At 40.2% G+C, this 7822-nt stretch overlaps 1 pseudogene across 1 annotated transcript; it reads left to right on the top strand.

The window, feature by feature from the left end:
* Window positions 1-1327: 1327 nt before the first annotated feature.
* LOC145521298 (charged multivesicular body protein 4b pseudogene) lies at window positions 1328-2355 on the top strand (annotated as a pseudogene). The gene has a single exon (XR_014065304.1). The product of XR_014065304.1 is annotated as a charged multivesicular body protein 4b pseudogene (transcript).
* Window positions 2356-7822: the final 5467 nt, after the last annotated feature.

The following is a 7822-nucleotide window of genomic DNA, read 5'->3' as shown; positions in this document are numbered from 1 at the left end:
TGATATACCGTAATTTGAACATACATAATATTTATTGAGTATTTTCTTTATTTCAAGTACTGTCCTAGGTGGTTTATATTCACTACATCATTTAACTCTATGAGATAGTTAACAGTATTGTTATTTCTGTCAACTACAAATTGGCAGTTAAGAAGAGCAATGCCAACGACTGAATAACAAAGGCGTTTGCCATCTGCCTCTACGGACACTGAACCCTGTGCTGCTATAACTGTTGACCTTCAACAACTCCTGAGGGAGTTCAGGGTGGAATGAGCACTCTATGCTCCAGGGAGTCTCGGTGGGACAGGTCTTTACATAGTTGGATGTTTTTAGGAACAGATTTTATGATCTCAATCCTTGTATCTCCTCATATCTAGAGAAGCAGTACTTCCCTTCATGGTGACATCAGATCCTCATGACTAACAAAAAACCTTTTGTAAAATGAGTGCTTAATGATATTGAACTCCCCCTTCACCAAAACCTTATAGTTTGACCTTCCCCCACTGCCACTTTGGAGCAGTCTGTCAGAGCTATCTGAGATGCTGCTTTCTGAGCTACAGTCCTCATTTTGCCCCAAATAAAACTTAACTCGCAGCTCTCAAGTTGTGCATCTTATTTAGTCGACATCTCCTTTTCACAGATGAGAAAATAATACTAAAAGCAGATGAATGCCAAAACGCAGTGAACATCAAAGGGTGAGGAGACCACAGTATGTACAATGTATAGACACAGTACCATGATTTATATACACAGTTCAAAGATGAATTATCTGAATCACCAAAAGTGCTTAATATGGGCAGATGCTATGCTGTATATTTAAATATTTCAATCTAAATGATCTCATTCAATATTTAAAGGAATAAAATTCAGTTTTTCTAAAAAATGCTCTTGTCTCAAAAATGTACTTCTGGCCACATGTAACTGTTGAGCAGTTGAAAGGTAAGGTGTACAACTGAGAAAATGAACTTTTAATTTTATTTATTTTTGAAGAAGGAATTCATAGGGCCTGGACTCCATCTTAGGCCTGTTCGTGCTTATCATGTTCGGCCACCTCTCTAATGGAGTCTGAACTCTGTGCTTAGTGCCTGTGGAAACGACAATAGAAGGATAAGACCCCCTCCGGACAGGGGAATCTTGAAGATTGTATCCAGGTTACTCATCACCTAAGAGAAAACATACACTGATCCCCCTACCTCCGAACAGGTCATAAATTTTTTCTGTAACCTCGGGCTTATTGATTATTGACTGTTTGGAATGTAACCTCGGGCTTATTGATTATTGACTGTTTGAACACATAACACAAGAATGATGGGGTTGGCGGCGGCAGGGAGCGGCCGGGAGAGGAGCGGGCGCCGGAGCCGAGCCCAGCCGGAGCGGACGGCACAGGCCGGCGCGGCTAGCAACAACCATGTCGGTGTTCGGGAAGCTGTTCGGGGCTGGAGGGGGTAAGGCCGGCAAGGGCGGCCCGACCCCCCAGGAGGCCATCCAGAGGCTTCGGGACACGGAGGAGATGCTAAGTAAGAAGCAGGAATTCCTGGAGAAGAAGATTGAGCAGGAGCTGACGGCCGCCAAGAAGCACGGCACTAAAAACAAGCGCGCGGCACTCCAGGCCCTGAAGTGCAAGAAGAGGTATGAAAAGCAGCTGGCGCAGATTGACGGCACGCTGTCAACGATCGAGTTCCAGCGAGAGGCCCTGGAGAATGCCAACACCAACACCGAAGTGCTCAAGAACATGGGCTATGCCGCCAAAGCCATGAAGGCTGCACACGACAACATGGACATTGATAAAGTTGATGAGTTAATGCAGGACATTGCTGACCAGCAGGAACTTGCAGAAGAGATTTCAACAGCTATTTCAAAACCTGTAGGGTTTGGAGAAGAGTTTGACGAGGATGAGCTCATGGCAGAATTAGAAGAACTAGAACAGGAGGAACTAGACAAGAACTTGCTGGAAATCAGTGGACCGGAAACAGTCCCTCTACCGAATGTTCCCTCTATATCCCTACCATCAAAACCTGCCAAGAAGAAGGAAGAGGAAGATGACGACGTGAAGGAATTGGAGACCTGGGCTGGAACCATTTAACCGGTCCAGTGCGGGCTGGGCCCAGAGAGACTCTGGTGGCCTGCGTGGCGGGCAGGCGCGTGCGTGTGCGGGGCAGGCCAGACGTGGTGCAGGCAGGTTCCATCGCTCTTGAATCTCCCTCCAAAGCAGTAGGGCCGCATCACTGCTCACTCCGCACAGCATGGTCTGTACCCAGCGGGACAAGCGGGGGGGTGGGGTGGGGTGGGAGGTGCCTGCTGTTTATAATGTTGAATTTCTGTAAAATAAACTGTATTTGCAAATCCAAAAAAAAAGAATGATGGGGTTATTGTGATTGTATTTACCTTTCCTTTGTTTATGTAAGTCACAGGGAAATTAGGGTGGTGGGTTCAGACACATACACATGGGGTATAAAAGATTTTCACAAATGCTGGTCGGGGTCCTTGGCTAAGAGGAGACTCTGCCTTGGGCCTGCCGGTGTAATAAACTGCACTTCACTATCTGCATCGTCCTTCTGAGTGAGCTTGTTACATTTTAATTATAGTTTACTATTTTTTTATTGAAGTATAGTTGGTTTACAATGTTGTGTCAGTTTTAGGTGGACAGCAAAGTGATTCAGTTATATATTTATCTATATTCTTTTTCAGGTTCTTTTCCATTATAGATTATTACAAAATATTGAGTCTAGTTCCCTGTGGTATGTATTATGACATTGTTGATTATCTAGTTTATGTATATTAGTGTGTATATGTTTATCTCAAACTCCTAATTTACCCCTCCTCTCTTTCCCCTTTGGTAACCTTAAGTTTGTTTTCTATGTCTATGGGTCTATTTTGAACTTTTAGTTTCTTTTTTTTTTTTTTTTTTAATAAATTTATTTATTTTAGTTGGGGGCTAATTACTTTACAATATTGTAATAGTTTTTGCCATACATTGACATGAATCAGCCATGGGTTTACATGTGTTCCCCTTCCCGGACCCCCCACCCACCTCCCTCCCCATCCCATCCTTCTGGATCATCCCATTGCCCCGGCCCTGAGCCCTTGTCACATGCATCGAACATGGAATGGTGCTCTGTTTCACATATGACAATACACATGTCTCAATGCCATTCTCCCAGAACGTCCCACCCTCACCTTCTCCCTCAGAGTCCATAAAATTGTTCCATGCATCTGTGTCTCTTATTCTGTCTCGCATATAGGGTTATCGTTACCATCTTTCAAATTCCATATATATGCATTAGTATACTGTATTGTTGTTTTTCTTTCTGGCTTACTTCACTCTGTATAATGGGCTCCAGTTTCATCCATCTCAGTAGAACCGATTCAAATGTATTTTTTTTAATGGCTGAGTAATATTCCATTGTGTATATGTACCACAGCTTCCTTATCCATTCGTCTGCTGATGGACATCTAGGTTGCTTCCATGTCCTGGCTATTGTAAACAGTGCTGCGATGAACATTGGGGTACACGCGTCTCTTTCAATTCTGGTCTCCTCGGTGTATATGCCCAGCAGTGGGATTGCTGGGTCATATGGCAGTTCTATTCCCAGTTTTTTAAGGAATCTCCACACTGTTCTCCATAGTGGCTGTACTAGTTTGCATTCCCACCAACAGTGTAAGAGGGTTCCCTTTTCTCCACACCCTCTCCAGCATTTATTGCTTGTAGACTTTTGGATAGCAGCCATTCTGACTGGTGTGAAATGATACCTCATTGAGGTTTTGATTTGCATTTCTCTAATAATGAGTGATGTTGAGCATCTTTTCATGTGTTTGTTAGCCATCTGTATGTCTTCTTTGGAGAAATGTCTGTTTAGTTCTTTGGCCCATTTTTTGATTGGGTCGTTTATTTTTTGGGAATTCAGCTGCAGAAGTTGCTTGTATATTTTTGAGATTAATTGTTTGTCTGTTGCTTCATTTGCTATTATTTTCTCCCATTCTGAAGGCTGTCTTTTCACCTTGTTTATAGTTTCCTTTGTTGTGCAAAAGCTTTTAATTTTAATTAGGTCCCATTTGTTTATTTTTGCTTTTATTTCCAATATTCTGGGAGGTGGGTCATGGAGGATCCTGCTGTGATTTATGTCGGAGAGTGTTTTGCCTATGTTTTCCTCTAGGAGTTTTATTGTTTCTGGTCTTACGTTTAGATCTTTAATCCATTTTGAGTTTATTTTTGTGTACGGTGTTAGGAAGTGTTCTAGTTTCATTCTTTTACAAGTGGTTGACCAGTTTTCCCAGCACCACTTGTTAAAGAGATTGTCTTTTCTCCATTGTATATTCTTGCCTCCTTTGTCGAAGATAAGGTGTCCATATGTGCGTGGGTTTATCTCTGGGCTTTCTATTTTGTTCCATTGATCTATATTTCTATCTTTGTGCCAATACCATACTGTCTTGATGACTGTGGCTTTGTAGTAGAGCCTGAAGTCAGGCAGGTTGATTCCTCCAGTTCCATTCTTCTTCCTCAAGATTGCTTTGGCTATTCGAGGTTTCTTATATTTCCATACAAATTGTGAGATGATTTGTTCTAGTTCTGTGAAAAATACCATTGGTAGCTTGATAGGGATTGCATTGAATCTGTAGATTGCTTTGGGTAGAATACTCATTTTCACTATATTAATTCTTCCAATCCATGAACACGGTATATTTCTCCATCTGCTTGTGTCCTCTTTGATTTCTTTCAACAGTGTTTTATAGTTTTCTATATATAAGTCTTTTGTTTCTTTAGGTAGATATATTCCTAAGTATTTTATTCTTTTTGATGCAATGGTGAATGGTATTGTTTCCTTAATTTCTCTTTCTGTTTTCTCATTATTGGAGTATAGGAATGCAAGGGATTTCTGTGTGTTAATTTTATATCCTGCAACTTTACTATATTCATTGATCAACTCTAGTAATTTTCTAGTAGAGTCTTTAGGGTTTTCTATGTAGAGGATCATGTCATCTGCAAACAGTGAGAGTTTTACTTCTTCTTTTCCTATCTGTATTCCTTTTATTTCTTTTTCAGCTCTGATTGCTGTGGCCAAAACTTCCAAAACTATGTTGAATAGTAGTGGTGAAAGTGGGCATCCTTGCCTTGTTCCTGACTTTAGGGGAAATGCTTTCAATTTTTCACCATTGAGGATAATGTTTGCTGTGGGTTTGTCATATATAGCTTTTATTATGTTGAGATATGTTCCTTCTATTCCTGCTTTCTGGAGGGTTTTAATCATAAATGGATGCTGAATTTTGTCAAAGGCTTTTTCTGCATCTATTGAGATAACCATATGGTTTTTTTCTTTCAATTTGTTAATGTGGTGTATTACATTGATTGATTTGCGGATGTTAAAAAATAAGTTCCAGAGCAAGACATACCACGCAAATTCTCCAGCAACGCAGGAACATAGACCTGAGCATCAATATACAGGCTGCCCAGAGGCACACCAAATCCATAGACATCTCAAAAATTAATACTGGTCACTCCATTACACTCTAGAGAGCAGAAATCCAGCTCCACCTACCAGAACACCGACACAAGCTCCCCCAACCAGGAAACCTTGACAAGCCACCTGTCCAACCCCAACCGTAGTGAGGAACCTCCACAACAAAGAGGAACTTCATACTACCAGAATACAGAAGGGCCACGCCTAACACAGCAATCTAAACAAGATGAAAAGGCAGAGAAATACTCAGCAAGTAAAGGAAAATGAGAAATGCCCACAAAGCCAAACAAAAGAGGAGGAGATAGGGACTCTATCTGAAAAAGAATTTAGAATAAGGATAATAAAAATGATCCAAAATCTTGAAAGCAAAATGGAGTTACAGATAAATAGCCTGGAGACAAAGATTGAGAAGATGCAAGAAATGTTTATCAAGGACTTAGAAGAAATAAAAAGGAATCAATATAGAATGAATAATGAAATAAAGGAGATAAAAGACACTCTGGAGGGAACCAACAGTAGAATAACGGAGGCAGAAGATAGGATAAGTGAGGTAGAAGATAGAATGATGGAAATAAACGAAGCAGAGAGGAAAAAAGAAAAAAGAATCAAAAGAAATGAGGAAAACCTCCGGGACCTCTGGGACAATATGAAACGCCCCAACATTCGAATCATAGGAGTCCCAGAAGAAGAAGATAAAAGGAAAGGCCATGAAAAAATACTCGAGGAGATAATAGTTGAGAATTTCCCTAAATTGAGGAAAGAAATAGTCACAGAAGTCCAAGAAACCCAGAGAGTTCCAAACAGGATAAACCCAAGGCGAAACACCCCAAGACACATATTAATCAAATTAACAAAGATCAAACACAAAGAACAAATATTAAAAGCAGCAAGGGAAAAACAACAAATAACACACAAGGGGATCCCCATAAGGATAACAGCTGATCTTTCAATAGAAACCCTTCAGGCTAGAAGGGAATGGCAGGACATACTTAAAGTAATGAAAGAGAATAATCTACAACCCAGATTACTGTACCCAGCAAGGATCTCATTCAGATATGAAGGAGAATTCAAAAGCTTTACAGACAAGCAAGAGCTGAGGGAATTCAGCACCACCAAACCAGCTCTCCAGCAAATGCTAAAGGATCTTCTCTAAACAGGAAACACAGAAAGGATGTTTCAACACGAACTCAAAACAACAAAGTAAATGGCAACGGGATCATACTTATCAATAATTACCTTAAATGTAAATGGGTTGAATGCCCCAACCAAAAGACAAAGGGTTGCTGAATGGATACAAAAACAAGACCCCTATATATGCTGTCTACAAGAGACCCACCTCAAAACTAGGGACACACACAGGCTGAAAGTGAAAGGATGGAAAAACATATTCCATGCAAACGGAGACCAAAAGAAAGCAGGAGTCGCAATACTCATTTCAGATAAAATAGACTTTAAAATAAAGGATGTGAAAAGGGACAAAGAAGGACACTACATAAAGATCAAAGGATCAATTCAAGAAGAAGACGTAACAATCATAAATATATATGCACCCAACATAGGAGCACCACAATATATAAGGCAAATACTAACAAGTATGAAAGGGGAAATTAACAATAACACAATAATAGTGGGAGACTTTAATACTCCACTCACGCATATGGATAGATCAACTAAACAGAAAATTAACAAGGAAACACAAACTTTAAATGATACAATAGACAAATTAGATTTAATTGATATTTACAGGAGTTTCCACCCCAAAACAATCAATTTTACCTTTTTCTCAAGTGCACATGGAACTTTCTCCAGGATAGATCACATCCTGGGCCATAAATCTAGCCTTGGTAAATTCAAAAAAATTGAAATCATCCCAGCCATCTTCTCTGAACTTTTAGTTTCATATTAGCTTCATTAATATCATTTAAATTTTAAAACTGGAAACTGTCTTTATAGGACACCATCTCACTTTAACCTTTGTGTAGAATAAAGTAGGAGTGTAGTTCACAAATTGGGAAAGTACATCTTTTCACCTATACACATAAACACATCACTGATCTAGTTGGTGTCAAAGGGTTGATTCAGAGAGTTTATTTATAGAGAAGAGTAAATAAAGCTAGAAGGAAGTAGGTTTTGAGTAGTGGAATGACAGGGTGGCGTGATGGATAGTAGATCAAAGGATGTGTGACCCTGAGGCCAGCCTGTTTTCTGGAGGTGGGAGTGTGGTATGCTGGCTCAGGGTGATTTGAAAGTAGGCCAAAGTTCAGGAACCTGGCGGGAGGAGAGAAGCTTAACCAAAGTCTGATAAACAAGCATTTTGTTTCAGTTGATCAGTGGGGACAAGCTTCAGCTAATCATTTACAGGGCAA

This window comes from Giraffa tippelskirchi, chromosome 9, assembly GCF_054371585.1.
Source record: "Giraffa tippelskirchi isolate mGirTip1 chromosome 9, T2T-mGirTip1v1.2.pri, whole genome shotgun sequence".
In the NCBI taxonomy this organism is placed as follows: Eukaryota; Metazoa; Chordata; class Mammalia; order Artiodactyla; family Giraffidae; genus Giraffa; species Giraffa tippelskirchi.
Note: the sequence above shows the minus strand (reverse complement) of the source record. Positions and strands in the feature narration are given on the sequence as shown.